The following is a 16,333-nucleotide window of genomic DNA, read 5'->3' as shown; positions in this document are numbered from 1 at the left end:
TAGTCTGTGTATCAATAATATCGCCTGCGTACCAATAACATCGTTTGTGTATCAATAATATCTTCTGTATATTAATATTATAGTCTGAATGTCCATAATATTGTCTATAAATCGATGATATAGTCTGTGTAGCAATAATGTCAGCTGTATATCGATAATATCGTCTGTATATCAATATTCTAGTCTCAATGTCCATAATATAGTCTATATATCAATGACATCGTCTGTATATCAGTAATATAATCTGTGTATCAATAACATCGTCTGCGTATCAATAATATCGCCTCAAAGGGTGAAAGACACTGTATCGTAAAAAATTAAAAAACCATTAATTTTCATCCAAAATGTACGAAATCTGCAATATAGTGATAATAAACTCTCGATTAGGTTCTTCTACGCGTCGAAACACGACATTCACAAGCGTTTGACGTATCGACGAAACGTCTTTATTCCGTGAGTATTACCAGCTCTACAATTTCATTACACGCATAAATTGGCACACGTCCGTCCCGCTCGTGTTTACAGTGTATAAATAAATAAACGCACGTACATAACGTCGTATTTATCCAAATGACAGCGACCCAGGCGCGACGTCTTGTCAAAAGTCAGATATTCCGTTTGTAATCGATAAAACAAACGAAACCAAATATCGACGTACACCGTGCGACGAGAACATCAATCCTAAGCACACGGGGGAAAAAAAGCTGAATGAACGCCCATTGTCCGAATAGGTGAACGTGATGTATGTAATGTGTGTCTACACGGTGAGTCATATTCGTGCGACATAAAAATTATATGTGAGATTAGATGAGAATTGTTGAACGCGAATGTTCAATGGTTTTTGTTTACCATTTTTGAAATAATTCAGAGTTTGTGATTATTATAGTAAGACTGCTGACTTTATGTAATTATGAAATTTATGTGATATGTAAATATGTAATTTATGTTAAATTATATAAATATTTTGATTAAATTATATTAATATAAATATTTATATTAATATATAGCTTATATTAAGTTAGATTAATGTATAACTTATATTAAGTTACATTAATATATAACTTATATTAAATTGTATTAATATATACCTTAAATCAAATTATATTAATATACAACTAACAAAATTGAAAACAATGACAATATTATAAAATATTACGAATATTGCTATACTCGTTTCAGCTCATTAAAATGATTACAAAAACAAATCACAATCGACACAGAACATTTTTGTCTCGCCTAAAGATCCGCAGTTCAATTGAAACAATTTCCCATAGAACGAATAATTTCTAGATTGCTTGAGGTGCGCTAGTTACGTGACTCGCTCTGTATACACATAGAAACAGGGAACACAGAGGGACGCGTGAACCTTTATACGAACCCCCGCAGTTGCTGGAACTATCAACTATATATACATACACACACTTTCGTCTCGAAACAGTCGTTCTAAACACAACAATAGCAAGAAAATTTCTGCAATAATTATCCTAGTGAGAACTTGGCGCAGCCAGTTCATAATAAATTAAACTAGAGCGAGACGGTCGGTAGCGGCGCGTAGCGTACAGAACAGCGACAGCAATAACCGTTCGCAGTGCCTCTAAACTTGAGCGTCGCGGGCCCGCGTCGCATCGGCAACAGAAATTTCGTCAAAGAAACTGTTTGATACGTCGACGGGAGAGGGAGGAAAGTATAATGCCGTGTAAAACACGGGCGGTGGGGGGAGGAGGAGGACGCCCGAGAACGTCGTGCGAGCACTTGACGGATTAAACTAAACGCGGAGGATGGATAAGCGCTATTTATGCGTTCCTAATGCGACGCTCTCTGCCGTCCCGTTCATGGTAATAATCTAATAAAACGCTTCGGCAGATGGTAATGGCGAATAATAGAATAATAATGAGGAGGGGAAATGAAACAGGCCGTGCACGTGTTTGTACGGGACCGCGTGCAATTTTAATATGATTTTATTCCTCGCGCCGAAGCTTTTATAATCGCGGGTTTAATCATCGGGACTGTACGTTGATTAAATGTTAACGCGACGACGGGCGACGACGGGCGACGAGATTCAATTAGGAGAATTTTTTTATACTTTAGATTTTATTAAAATTCGCTTCTCTTATTGCGTTCTGTGGTGGATCATAGAAATTCGATTTGCGTGAAGTTTCGATAGATTTTCATGGTTTAAGTGTTCCGAAATACCGTGACGGATTGAAAGAAGGGAAGAAAAATGATTAGATCATTCGGTTAGCGCGTATTGGGTTTTAATCAGCTGTTGCGCGTCGCGTTGGAAAACGATAATTGATATTCTTGCGCGTCGAAAGTGCTGGATAGATTCAATCCGCGGCGTACTCCATTTTGGAGTTAAAATGTATCGGAATATCAATCAAAACCGTACCTATGTAGGAGTAAATAGAGCTTAACTAGCTTCCGCGCTTGTTTACCGCCGCCTATTTATTGCGTAAATGAACGATAGTTGAATTTAGATACGCGTGTATAATATTCGCCCGCGTACAGCCGCATCATTTAGATTTGACAACTCGATTATGTTGCGCACGCGGTAGAAAGCGGTGTCATTGGCTCGCCACCACCCTCCCCCCGCTCCCCCTCCCCCGGTTCGTATCTCGCCATCTTGGATTAACACGTGCCGTCGTCGACGTTTGTTACGTGCTTTTGTACCGACCGGGATTTCACATTTCATTCAAAACGAATGTAATATTCATGGGCTATCGTGCCCCGTTCACGAAACAAAAATATCCAAGCAAACTACCGGGGGATATCTGGCGACGAGTAAAACACATTCGGCCGTCGGTGAATTTTTCAAATACCGGGGGAGGGGGGAACACATTCGTTTCGTTTAATATATATATATGGTCGAGCGGACCCGCTCTCTCTCTCTCGCGCAATAAAAAAAAATATCCGGAGCAATCGCCGGTAACGAAACATCGCTTATAAAGTATAGTTTAACAATCGAGATAAATTATGGAGTGAATGCTCTCTGTTCTTAAACCGTTCTCTCAATCATTTTCTGCAAGTGCAATTAAATGTTGTACATTTTATATAATTTAATTCTAGCATCAATGCAAATCAAAGTTAGTATATTTAACGTTCGCCCCAGTTAAAGGGACATACTTTGTGTCAATGTGTATATTATAATTACTTATAATGTATAGGAACGTAAATATTAATAAATATTAAAATACAGAAGAGCGTGGAAATTATGAAATATTAAAAACGAAAGAATGTAGAAATGAAAAAATTTAAAAATAACTAAATAGTGAAATGCAAAGAATATAAAAATGCCTAAATAATAAAATGCAGAAGATATAAGAATGACTAAGTAATAGAATCGCAGAGAACAGCACAGAAACTTTTAAATAAAGAAACCGTTGGCGTGGCTTCTGGGAAAATTTTAAAATTACAACGAACAAAATTCCGGCGGATCGAAAAAATTGCAAATCACGCGTTAAGATTGCAGCTCGTTAGTTCGAGATTGTTCGGCGAGGCCGTTGCTACGTCGAAATAAAAAAAAGAAAAAAAAAAGAAGGGAATAATAATTGAAGGACTCCGGGACATGCGGCACACCCCGTTCGTACCAGCAACGATCAATGTATTCTATTATAATGGAAACAAAAGAACGGCTGTATTTCGAGTATATTGGAACGGGGAGCCAATACTTCATTCCCGGACATGCCGTTCCGCGGCGCGGCGCGTCGCGATTTTTAATTGTCACGTGCTTATTAAAATCGATCGGAAAATTTGTTTGCTTGTGTCGCAATAACCGTATCAAAATACAATTCACGATCCTGGCCGACGTTAAACGAATCACGGCCGAAGTCTTCGCGGGCTTGTCCGCCGACAAAAATTACGCGGAGAGAAAGAGAGAGAGAGAGAGAGAGAGAGAGAGAGAGAGGGAGCGAGAAATTATGAGAGAATTGAATAGAGGAATCTTTCGAACAAAGAGAGTTTTTTTTACCTGGTCCTCGGTGAACGGCGAGCAGACTTGTTATTTGTATTTAATTTCTCCCTTCCACGATCCGCCCCGACCATACTAAAATTATTTGGTTAGCAATCATCTCGGTTTGATTTCTTCCGCGTTTAATTTCATTTCGGATCGCGAGAAAGAAATTACCCAGCTTTCTTCGTTCGGGCTCGATCAAACCTCCGGGCGTGGTTTGCACAGCTCGCAGTTTGCTTGCTCGCCGAACGTCTTTACTTAACAAATGTACAATTTCGTTCAATTTTTAGCTTGAAATTTTCAACGGGGTACACGTTTGCTTACACGGCTCGAAGGCACGATTAAAACACCTTGGCGCCGTGTTTCACCGTGTCGGACACGCTATGAAGATTTCACAAACGATTTTTTGAAGACCAACGTTCTTCTTCGGTCCCTTTGTTATAAAAATTTAAGTACACGAGAGTCACTGTAATAAATTAATTCCCTATACTAGCTAAAAAACTTTAATATCTACTGATATACTAAAATCACGTTTTCCTATGTGAATAGACAACGGAGTGGGAAGGGTTAAACACGATCGAGTGTTAATCAACGAGACCGCGAAAGAAAACGCAGCGCGAAGTGTTAACAGAGACGTCTTTTAACCGGAATTTCCATCGAAAAAACATCGGTGAAAAGTGAAATAAACTTTTATTTGCCGACAAATGATAGCCTTTGGTACCTTTATACCCAGTTCATTCGATATCACCGTAGCAACCATTGCCGCGCGGCGAATAAGTCGAAGCCGGGTGACAAAAAAAATCGACGGCGATCGAAATCACGAAATTCGACACATGTCGACGGGAACGAACGCGCGCCGCCGTCGATTTGCAAATATCTACTTGGCGGAACAAACAGGTCTCTGCGCGCGCTCGTCCGTCCGCGGAGACCGCGGAAACGGATGTATTTTAAACTGAAACATCCAGGCGGGGTCTGAGCTTACAGCTGTAACGCGGAGTGCACGCGAAAGTGGATTATTCCTCTCTTGATGCGACGGCGAAACGCGAAAGAGCGTAATCTTATGCGCGGATTAAACTACAAAGCAACGGGATTCGCAAAAAAAAGTGCGACGTCTCCTCGCGGAATATTGTGAACGGGAAAGGGGCTCGACGGGGAGAGAGACAGACAGACAGAGAGAGAGAGAGAGAGAGAGAGAGGAAAAAGAAAAAGAAAAAGAAACGCGGCGCTCATGACACCGCAAACGCGGCAAGTATTAAATAAACTCGGAAGTAATTTCCCGTCCGACAATCCGCAATATCAGTTCGCCTTTGGTTTATGTTATCACGGTAGTCCCCGGGTTACTCGATAAAACCCCGTAAGGAAAAAGGCTGAGGCGGCGCGAGCGCGGTGGCCGACCCCGCATTAAAAAATGTAAATTCTCGCGGCGATCGCGATCACCACCCCCACCCTCCCCATGAACCCCCCGCGGACGTAAAACGGGAAACGGTGCCAGATAACAATTACGTCGCAAATAAATCCCTCTTATCGCGGGCGGGTGTTACAACGGCCGTGAAACGGCGTGGCGAGGGAAACGACAGCGTTCCCGTTCATAGACCTAATAACGCCTAGGCAAACAAAGTCCCGGCGAGAAGAAAACGTTTCGGAGCGTGTTCGCATTAGTCACGGCGAACGAATTATTAATACGGTTGGTGCATTTGAAAGACAGACGGATAATTCTCCTGGTAGCTGCGTCCCGAACATTTATGGAGACTCTCTCTCCACACCCCTTCCATTCGCTGCTCTTTCCACCCCTCGCCGCTCCCCCCCACACACACTCCCGCCGCTCCACGTTCGCTCCTATCTCCGTCGTTCTCTCGCGGGCCCGGGGTCTCTCCGGCTCCCTCTAACCCCCTTTTCATTTTGAAATTTTCATCCTGTATAAGCTCGCCCCGGGGAAACTTACGCTTTTCGAGTACGGAACTCTCGTTAGAGAGATCGACGAATGGATCAGAGCACCGAAACGGAACGGAGTTATGAACCGATCGAGGATCACCCCCTCGGCCTTATTATTTATTCACTATCAGCCGCATATATATATCTGTACGGTGCCTGCGCCTGAATATTTTACAGAAAACCATCGCCGGTGTCGGCGCGTTTCACCGTTACCAACCGGCGCGCCTCGCGGATCCCGCGTTGACGATCGGACGAATCGTAAAATCGATTCGATTCGAGGCAAAGAGAGCGAGAGGAAGAGCGAGCGAGAGAGAGAGAAAGCGAGAGGAAAAGAGAGAGAGAGAGACGGAGGGGTGGAGAGCGAGGGAGAGCTAGAGTTGAAGGCGTTGAAGGAGACCCTTTTACCGGATTGGCAAAACCACGATCGCTACTGAAAGAAAAGTACACCGAGGCCGGCGTTAGCCCCCCTCCCCCCTTCTGCGAGCCGTGCCCCCCCCCCCCCTCTCCACCCCACCCCTCTATCCGCGCGCCGATTCCATCGAGCCAGACCACCCTCGGGGTTGTTACACAGACTTCTTTGGGCTGCCGTGACCCGTCGAATCAACCTTCTTAATTAACGAACGATTTTTGCGTCGGAAACGAATGAAAGGAGCGCCCCGGCCAGCGGCGCGGCGCGGCTGGACGTTATGAAAACGGCCGAGAGGATCGTCTCTCCCCGTCTAACTTCTGCTTAATCTTATAGATTATCCGGCCGACGGCGGCGGCGGGTAGGGGGGTGGGGGAGGGGGCGCCTCCTTTAAATAAGCAACCGGACGGATTCGGTTTGCTGCGCTCTCCTCGATCAATCGACGTCCGTCCCCCGCGTTTCTGATTTTTCTCCCGACGATAGAAAACCTGTTAGAAACCGGTCCAACTCTCGGACGAGTGCCCGGCTGTTTTGTGCTCGCTACTTTTCCGCTCATCCCTCCTGCGCGCCCTTGAAACTACTTTGTTTCACAGTTGCGCGGGATTTGTATTTCGTTTGTTACCGATAACTTTCTACGCCGGGCAGAAAATTCATATTCATTATGTGGAAAGTTTTGTCTCTGCGATTAAATATTATGCGTAATTTAATTTGAAATTTAATTTGAATTCGAGAGACTTAAATAACGCATATGTTTGGTAGATTGTGTTGGAGATAATAAGTTTGACTTGATATTATGGGGTTAGGAGGTAACTCCATGGGAAATAAGACTATTCGGAATTTATTTTAATGTCTGACATTTTCCTGAATTTATTAAAGATTAAATTAACTTATAAATTAACTGATTTAATAACAAATTACCTAATTAAATAATTTGGTTATATGCAGAATGAAAGATCAGAATTATTGTTCAATTTTTGTATTATTTAAATGTATACTGAATAAGCTGGCAAGACTATAGACATCCGTGTAATATTGAATTTTCTTATCTATAAAAATCGAGATCGTGGAAAGCTGCCTTTCTTGTGTCTGTGATTTATGTATGTTACCATAGTGAACTGTCAACAATATTAAATTTTAACAAACTGCGTAACCTACTGTACTTCTTTTCTCGTTTGATGCAAGCACACAAAAATTCGGTCACAGCTATTGTTTAACTGCTAACGAAAAGCCTGCAAAGAGTTAAAACAGATTACATAGCGATTTTATAACAATAATCAAATTGCTTGCCCTGTCACAAAGGGACTGCGAATTTTATATATTTATGGCAAAACTGGGTGACTGAGATTTTAAATAGAAGGAAGTAAGAAAACATGAAAGAGTATCGGTAACTATAATTACATTAAACAAAGGAAAAGGTTGTCGCGAGAAAACTAGACGATTTCCTGTTCCACAAAAAGGGTATCTTACAATCGACAGTCTCTAGACAGAGGTGTGCGAAATCCTCGATGTTTGATCGGATAGCAGCACGTGTTGGATTTACATCGGGGAACGTCTTTATACAAGAGACTAGTCCCAGTGATTACAACCGTCTTATACACACGAGTCGGTACACATCCGTGTATCCCCGGCGAAAGCATCGTCTCTGCCTAACTCCTGCTTAATCCGACAGCCTATCCACTCGCCGTGCCTTCTTTAAATAAGCAACCGGACGGATTCGTTCTCCCTTCCCCCGTAGCGACGTCGTCGTCGCGGCAGGCTCTCCAATCAATTGCAAGGAAATCGCGGCTTGTTGCATCCTCCGGTCTCCCGGTGATTAAAACGCGATATTCGCTGGCTGGCGGAAAAGTTTCCGCGAGTCTTAAAATATCGCCGCAGATATATTTCCCTTTTCTTTCCTCCGCCACCGCCTCCGTCTCCCGAAACCCTCACCCTCCCGCCTCATCCCGTCCCTCCCCTTCCCTCTTCTTCTCTTCCGACCCGGGAGGATCGCTATGAATCACGGCCGCGTTCCGCTTCAGCGTTTTCATCGAGGACATCCATCCTCGTCAACGGGACGAAAACCGCGCCACCCCTGCGCACAATTATCGAAATTCCCTGCGCAATTTTTTAAAAAACCAGTTCGACCCCTGGCCCGCGCGCGTTGCCGGGCTCGGCGACGGGCGTACCAAGTATCCCCGTTCCCCATCCATCATCATTATCCGTCATCTGGGAAATCCTAGTCGCGGCCGCGTCGCACAGGCAGCATTCGGGGGGAACACGCGCGGCGCGTAACACAGAGAGATCGAGCACGCTTCGGTTGGTCGGTCCGGGGGTTTCGGCGAGAGCCGGCGCTCTTGCCCCCGCCGGAAGATTTTCAATCGAGCCAACATTCCATCATCCTCAAACGCATCCCGACCAAACGGTCTGCAGGTGTGGACATCGGCTACGAGTAAAACGGTTGCTCCTCTCTCCTTCAACCTCATTGTTCCGTCACCCTCCTCCTACTCCCCCACCCCTACCCCCCTCCTCCTCCTCCTCCACCGCCTCCTCTCCCCGCGCGCCCGCCGTCCCCGTGCCCCGCTCTTCCGGCAGCCGCCTCTTTTCTACCCTCGAACGTTGCTCTCGGTCTGTTCGCCGAGTGGCCCCTCTGCTCCTCTCTGTCTCGCATCGAAAGTGGACACATGCTTGGCCCTAGTCACCGTCCCTACGAATTCCAGGGATCAATGCGTCGGTGCACCAAAACGCCTGCGCCACCCCCTTCAACCCCACCACACCCACGCCGCTTAGCGGAGGAGCAGCAACGGCAACGGCAACGGCAGCAGCAGCACCACCAGCAGCAGCAGCACCGCTAGAACCAGCAGCAGCAGCAGCGACAACGGCTGATGGTAGTGGTAATAGTGGCACGGCAGCACGTACAACTCTACCCCCCTCCCACACACACACACACACACACACACACATATATACACGCGAGGCAACCTCGTCGGTCCGCGCAAATCCTAAAGTACGTAGACCCTACGGGCCTGCCTGTCAGAGTACTAGTGCGTGCCGGCTGGTGGTGCCGCCGCGCCGGTGTTCCAAGTCGTGTGGCCGTAGAATCTTCTCCTCCGAGCAAGGAGGCGAAACCCTCCACCTTCGTCCCCCCCTCTATCCAATCCCATTCCCGTCCCGCGTGGAGGCAGAGAGCGAGACGGGGCGAGCGAGAAAGCGAACGAGAGAGGGAGAAAAATATAAAGAGACGGAGAGAGGGAGAAAGGGATAAAGAGAAGGGGAGAGGGAGAAGGAGAGAAGTATAGTCGCGGGGTAGTTTGCACCCTCCTCGCAGCAGCGCCAGCTACTCCGTCGGCTTCGTGGGAGCACGGGACGAGAGAGAGCCTCGCAGAGAGGGCGAGGGAGGGAGCGAGACAGAGCGTGCGCAGGAAGGAGAAGGCGCTCCCCTCCTCGGGACGTGCGCGGCGGCCGAGCCTCGGAAATTCTGAATGCGGTGCGCGCCTGTGCAACTCGCGGGGGTGGCAAGGGACCGAAAATCGAGGTGAAAGGAAACTCCGCGGATCCGGCCTAAGGGTCTCTCCTAGGGCTGGTGCGTGTATCGGGTTCTAGCGCAAAAATTCGTCCCGTGTGTCGTCGCCAGGTCGCCTGGTCCGAGTAAAGCCGCATCTCTGTCTGAGCAGGGCCGAGGCCTCGCCGATCCAGCGGTCGTGTTCGCGCGCGCGAAGATACTCGTCGCCTCGCGATTCGCTCGCGCAACCCCATCGCCGCGAGCCACCCCGTCGAGAGACGTAACACGCTCGCGAAGCGTAAACACGCATACGCGCACGCATACACGCAGCCACGCAGCCAGCTAGCCGACCAACCAGCTAGGCGGGCAAGGAGCCTACGCGGAGAAGGTACGTGTGGACGTCGTCGTCGTCGTCGTCGTCATCGTCGTCGTGTGCACCGCGCGGATCCGGTGGTGTTTCAGTGACACGTCACCGCAGGGAGTCAGGATATACGACGTATTATTCGACGACCGCTCGCGACCAGACGATACTAGACGATAATAGACGAGACGGGACGGGACGAGACACGGGGGTGGTTCTCTCTCTTGTTGTGTGCGCGGTGGCCCCCGCTTGACCCGAGCGAGACCGTAGGCAGCAGCAGCAGCAGCAGCAGAGGCAGCAGAGGTAGCAGAGATAGCAGCAACAGCAGATCTTCGTCTCGATGAACAACACCGAGGGATAGAGGACACTTACGCGAGAGCTCCGTAACTCGACGACTCGGCGGACTCGTTCGATCCGTGCTGGTGGTGGTGGTTTCTTCCTCGCGTGACACACTTTTGTCGCGAGAGAAGAGAAACTCTCGCCCTCTCGCTCTCTCCGCTGTCTCGCTTGTCCCTCTGTCTCCGTTTCTCTACGCGTGTCGTCTACCTCTCTCTCTCTCTCTCTCTCTTTTTCTTTCTCTCTCTTTCATTCTCTTTCTATCTCTCTCTCTCTCTCTCTTTTCTCTCCGCTTTCTGTCTCCCTCTATCTCTCTCTCTCTCTCTCTCTCTCTTTTTCTTTCTCTCTCTTCCATTCTCTTTCTATCTCTCTCTCTCTCTCTTCCCTCCGCAATCTGTTTCTCTCTATCTATTTCTGCCTTTCGCTCTATTCCTCTCTCGCTCACTCGTTCTATTCTTGAAGGAGGAGGGAACCGTCTTGGCGGACTGATTTATCCTGATACATCGCTCCCCCAGTGCGTGAACGCAAAGTGAGAGTTTACTGTGGTAACCGTGAGTGTGCAGACGTGCAATCAGTGAAGGAGTTATTGGTGTCCGGAACTGAGAGGAAGCCTCTCTCGATCCGCGGAAGCGAAACACGGAGAGCACCCATCGGCCGAAGGCAGAGAGACCAGTCGCCGCTGGCTCTGCTGGATCTCGCTCGCGCGACAGGCTAGTCGACAGGCACCCCGTGATTCGTTGTGCTCCAGCTCTCGGACTAGCCGGGATTCTCGCTTAAACGGCGACCGGGATTCGCGGAACACCGGGAATATAGGGGGTATCATGTATCCCCCGATTGCAGCCCTCCTTTGAGAGGGTCGAATCGACGATCTCGGTCGCGTCGGTTCCCTGTGTGTTTCCGTTTCCGTTCGCCCGCGGTGTGTAATTGTGCGCTGGAACTAGACCGAAGTCGTCCGCTCGAGGATCACCGACTTCGGCAGAAGAGGCTGGTCCCGCTGAGGACTAACCGTGTACCACCACATCCCCGCGCTGAAAGTGAGTCCCACGATCTGACTGATTCTACCACCGCTTTACCTCGCCCAGTTGCCACCTGAACATCGTTTGCCTCGCGAATCCTCCTCTCGGGTTCGCCTCTCGCTCCTCCTGCACGTCGACGACCGTTCGTCGTCGTGTTCGGGGGCCTTTGATCGCAGCGAAACATCGCTCGCCGCGAAGTCGGCGACGAAGGCGCGTCTACGTCATCTGTTTCACCTGCACGGAGCGGCGTACGCGGTGACGTAGCGGTCGTCGCCTGGATTCGTTGTTGTTTAGGAGGTTGCTCGGCGTAGACGCACCTTCGGGGATCGATTGTTTACGCATCGATCGATCGGCCGCGAAAGCGCGAGAACGCGATCGACGTCCGCGCGGCTGCCGTTCGGAGGGTAAAGCGCCGACCGGCAGGCGACATTTTCGTGCGTCCGTGGACCGTGGGGCATCCGTTCGACGTCGCGTTTGCGAGCGCGCCCGTGCCAGGTGAAGGGTTAAACGGCGCGGGTCCGAGACGAGCCGGGATATCGCGAGCGGGTGTCAGGGGAAATCGTACGAGTGTATTGGTACGCGAAAAAAGGCGGCCAGCGAAACGAAGTTAAGCTGCGCCGTTTAATGGCGTTTCCGAGTAAGACGAAAGAAAGCCAATTTGCTCGCTTCGCCGTCACTTTGTCGCTCTGCGAATCCCGAAGGAAGTTTAGCTCTGTGTTGACTGGCCTACAGCGAATTCGATCAACAAAGCGAAACCTTATTCCGCGCGCGCCACCGAGCCCTCCTCCCGTCCCCCTCGCCGGTGTGTCAGCGGATGATAATGCGTTTACCTGCGCGCCTCCGACGCCGTGCCGTGGCAGGGCTTTCGCGATCGCGCGCCGGCTCTTCTTCTTCTCTCTTTTAACTTTTTTTTTCCGCACAATTATCCACGGAACATTTCAATCGCGATCCGAGCCGATGCTCGGAGCGTGTTTCTTCGTCTGTCCGGCGGCGAATCCAAACCGATCAATCACCCGGGCAATCCGGGCGTCGTGTTACGCGTAGAAGAAGGCGTACGATGACAAAGGCTGTTCCCGCCGAACGATGACTCACCGGCCTCGACGAATGAGATTCCGTTGTCAATCAAATCTATCCCACGCGTAATTGAACCAAGACGGCGATCCAGAACCCCGCTGGTTAGCGCGTGCTTCTGCGAGATTGAAAATAATCCAAGCAAAGATGTTACGCGTTCATTTGTTCCTCAATCGTTTCGACATCGTTGTAAATTCGGAACGACGCGATTCATAAATTCGCGAAATAATGAATTTAAACTCGTCCGTCCGTATGCGACGTTATAAATTTCCCCGTCAATTAAAACTTGAAATTTGCATAAAGAACTCTACAGTCTGCTCACAATAATTTCATTTGCTTCAGTGAACCTTATCAATCTGACTCCGAATTAGAACACATCCGTGGAATGAGATTCTGCTCTCTCACAATACTTCGGATATCTTAATTACATTTTCGCCGTAGCGTGGATCTGATTTTAAACGGTCCGCCGGTACGATGTATGTCTACGCTGCCAGGTTAATGTCCTGCCAAGACAGGTGTCACAACTCGTTCAATCAGCCGCGGTGGCCAAAATGAAATTTCGGATGAAATAACACAGCGAGCATGTGTGCGAGTAAAATAAATTCTAATTTGGTATTCGATTCGACGATGCAGCCTCGCGCAGATAGGTCGTCTCCATTATGCAGTTCCTCAACGCTGGTTTCATTAACAGCGTGTCCCGAGAACGCGATCGCCAATTAACTCGACTTAGAAAATTAAGGGCGAAAATATAAGCAGGGAAGAGCGTCGCGACGAAAGCAGCGGAAGAATCGCACGCAAGATTATTGACCACCGGAGTGGCCGTCCTACGTCGAACCCGTTGACACCATTCCTGTAGAGCAGTGATATTTAATCTCGTTAAGGATCGTTTTGAATTTTTATGGGAAGACCTTTCCGAACGGCATGCAAATGCGCGTCTCAATAAACCGCATCCGCTCGCGCGACATATTCCGTTTGACAGAGGCGCGAAGTGGAGACGGGTTCGAAGATTGGAGCGGAAGGTAGAACCGAGCCGTAGACCGGCTAACTACATATCATTTTCTAAATGCAAATCTCGCGAATCGTGCACGCCGTTGCACGCATAGAGATAACGCGCTCATCGAATTTCCACCGCGCGGTGATTTTCAGTCCCCCGGCCGTTATTCAACAATTCGTTATTTATGCAAACTCCGTTGGATATTCAAGAGATCGCGCGAAAAGAATCCCGTCCGTTCTGTCTCGCCCCCCTCCCTTTGTTGCACCCCCGCCGGTCCTTGCGACTCTTCCGCCCCCCCCCTTCGGCCCCCCGCGGCCCGCCTGAAGAACAATGGTTACGCATCGCGAAGATTTATGTATCGCTCCGCGGGGGATTCAATTCTCGGCGAGCATAGCCGCCGCCTATTCGACCGTTTCATTTAATCCCCCGGCCGATTGTTACACGGAAATTGAATTACTCTATTTTTGCATGAACAATCCGCGATATACGCAGGGCATCGTTGCTAAACTCTTTAAATGCCCGAGCGGGGAACATCCTGCCGTTAACGGTTGATGAGAATTTGTCGTATCGGCGCGACAACGCCGGCCGCGCCGCCGCTCCCCTTCGAATCATCCATATTAACAATTTCGCCGGCGTGTACGCGCGCGAGCACGCCAGGCTCAAGTGGATAACGCGATACCTAATGCAACGCGGATAATTAATCGTTCACCGTGAAACATCAGCCGAGAGCAACTTATGGTTACCCGAAAGCGCCCGAGTGTCGCACCTGTGACGAAAGCTCTCTCTCCGGTATGTACGCGCGCGTTCGCGGATTTTGCCGAGTTTTTACGGATGTCCGACCGTCGAGATTATGCGCGATAAACAACCGCGTGCATAACTATGCGCGCGCTTTCGTAATTAAGGTAATTAACTGGACCGAAGTTGCGAAATTGATGACTGTTGGTACGAAATTTATTTACTACTGTATTAGAGAATATATTTTACAAATAATGTATTTAATATTAGATCGATTGTTACGAAGGAAATTTTTATTTTCTTTTACTAATTTTGGTATTTTATTTGGAGAAATGTTCTCTTATTCAACTAGATTTTTATAAATATTATGTGAGATTTTAGATGTTTCTTAGTTACATTAGTCTGCCTCCTGTTGAAAGACTTAATTTAATAATAATTAATCAATTTAATAGTTCTTGATATTAGTGAATACATATCTGACCTAGAATACACTGATATATATTGTTTATAGCATTTATTTTAATGGTATATCACTAATTTATCAAAAGTAACAAGTGTCTACATATTTACAGACCAGACTTCATCTCTACACAATATTTTTAATTATTTCAAATTAACACTTTTATTCTTCACATTTCGTTGTAATTGTTCCACCTATAGCGAGATAATCAACACATCATTTTCGAGCAGTTTTTCCATGAACTCGCTCAAGGATTAGTTAATTTTGTGCTATTTATTGCTAGGAACTCGCAGCGAGCTTACGAGATTCAGTATCACAGATCGCGCCGCCGATTTCTATGGGTAGATACGAACGGCAGCGCATAACAAATGTCCCATTCAAAGTGTCCTAGCTATTTTACGAATTTGAATTGAAAGCAGTATCGCGCCGGCAATGCCAGGGAATTCCCGGAATTCTCGACTCATTAAATTCATTTAAATTTCAATAACGTGTTTGAACAATTCCCATCCCTTTAATCATCCTCTGTCCAAGGCGGAACGGAGAGGGGGGGAGAAAAAAAAGTTTACCGGGAAAATGCGCAGCGTAAAAACTCCGCTTCAAAGGAATTTCAAATTAAAATTGAATGAATTTTTTTTATTTTTTTTTCGAAGAGTCCGCGGAAGTATCTCCGCGGACTCGGTTGTAATAATGTTCGCCGCGATCGAGTTCGGACGAGGGATATCGGAGACACGGTGGATATAGAAATCTGTGTATTTATGAATCGTTCTCGCGACGGCGTAATTCCGTGCGGAACTCCTCGAATTTTCCCGTTCGCCGGGTGCGTTCTATTTCAAGGATTGCACGGGACGTCAAGCGGGCGCATAAAGTTGTAGGACTCGCATGAAAATTTTAAGGCGGGGGGACATCCTTCCTCGGGATCTTCTGTCGAACTAATAAAAAATTGATCCCCGCCCGCAGCTAGTCGCAGTTTCTTCTCAAACATAGGAAATGCATTACCGATCTCTTTTTCACCTTCTCCCCTGACCCCCTCCTCCTCCTCTTTTTTTTCTGTTTTGTCACCGATCGGTTTATCAGGCAAACTTCTACGTTTTTCCTAGGGTGGGTGATCGAACAAACCTATGAGTCTTACTTAAGCAATCTTGCTCGATTTGTACTTTATAGTGAGTTACGGACTCGAACCGCCGGATTCGATACAGAAATACGGGAAGACGGACAGTTATCTGTTGCCTAAAACATCGTTCGAGGAAGTCGTGAGACACTCGAACATGCCAATCGACTTTTTGATACACTGTGTAAGTATATGCTGAAGTATTCTCTCGCGTGGTCTCGTATTCGCGAAAGGAATTTAACTTGGAACGGCGAGGTCAACGAGCGCAAGTAAAAGCAGTCTGTCATGATCAGCCAAATGGATTGTAATCTCTTTCGTTATCTTATTTCGTATCCTCGTTGCAATCGCGTGCGATTGTTATTCGTTCACGGCTTAATGTAAATTGGAAGATCCCGAACGGGATGGAACGCCGGGTATTCGTAAAAGCGACTCTACTTTGACGGCTTGGAAAGTGTTCTTTTCCGCGTGTTAGCGCCCGCACCGCGTT

General features: G+C 47.7%; 1 protein-coding gene across 3 annotated transcripts in view; it reads left to right on the top strand.

Moving 5' to 3' along the window:
* The window catches only part of Dpr12 (defective proboscis extension response 12), a 201,916-nt gene that overhangs the window by 27,133 nt on the left and 158,450 nt on the right, over positions 1–16,333 (top strand). The window contains exons 1-2 of one of the 3 annotated variants that reach the window (XM_078193091.1): positions 9,833–10,153; positions 10,925–11,496. The exons of 1 other annotated variant lie outside the window; for it this stretch is intronic. The gene's annotated coding sequence lies outside the window, so the exon portion shown is untranslated. Of the gene's footprint in view, positions 1–9,832; positions 10,154–10,840; positions 11,497–16,333 lie in introns of those variants that run through there. One more of the 3 variants, XM_078193090.1, reaches the window with a different exon arrangement.

Source organism: Augochlora pura, chromosome 10 (genome assembly GCF_028453695.1).
Source record: "Augochlora pura isolate Apur16 chromosome 10, APUR_v2.2.1, whole genome shotgun sequence".
NCBI classification, from domain to species: domain Eukaryota; kingdom Metazoa; phylum Arthropoda; class Insecta; order Hymenoptera; family Halictidae; genus Augochlora; species Augochlora pura.
Note: the sequence above shows the minus strand (reverse complement) of the source record. Positions and strands in the feature narration are given on the sequence as shown.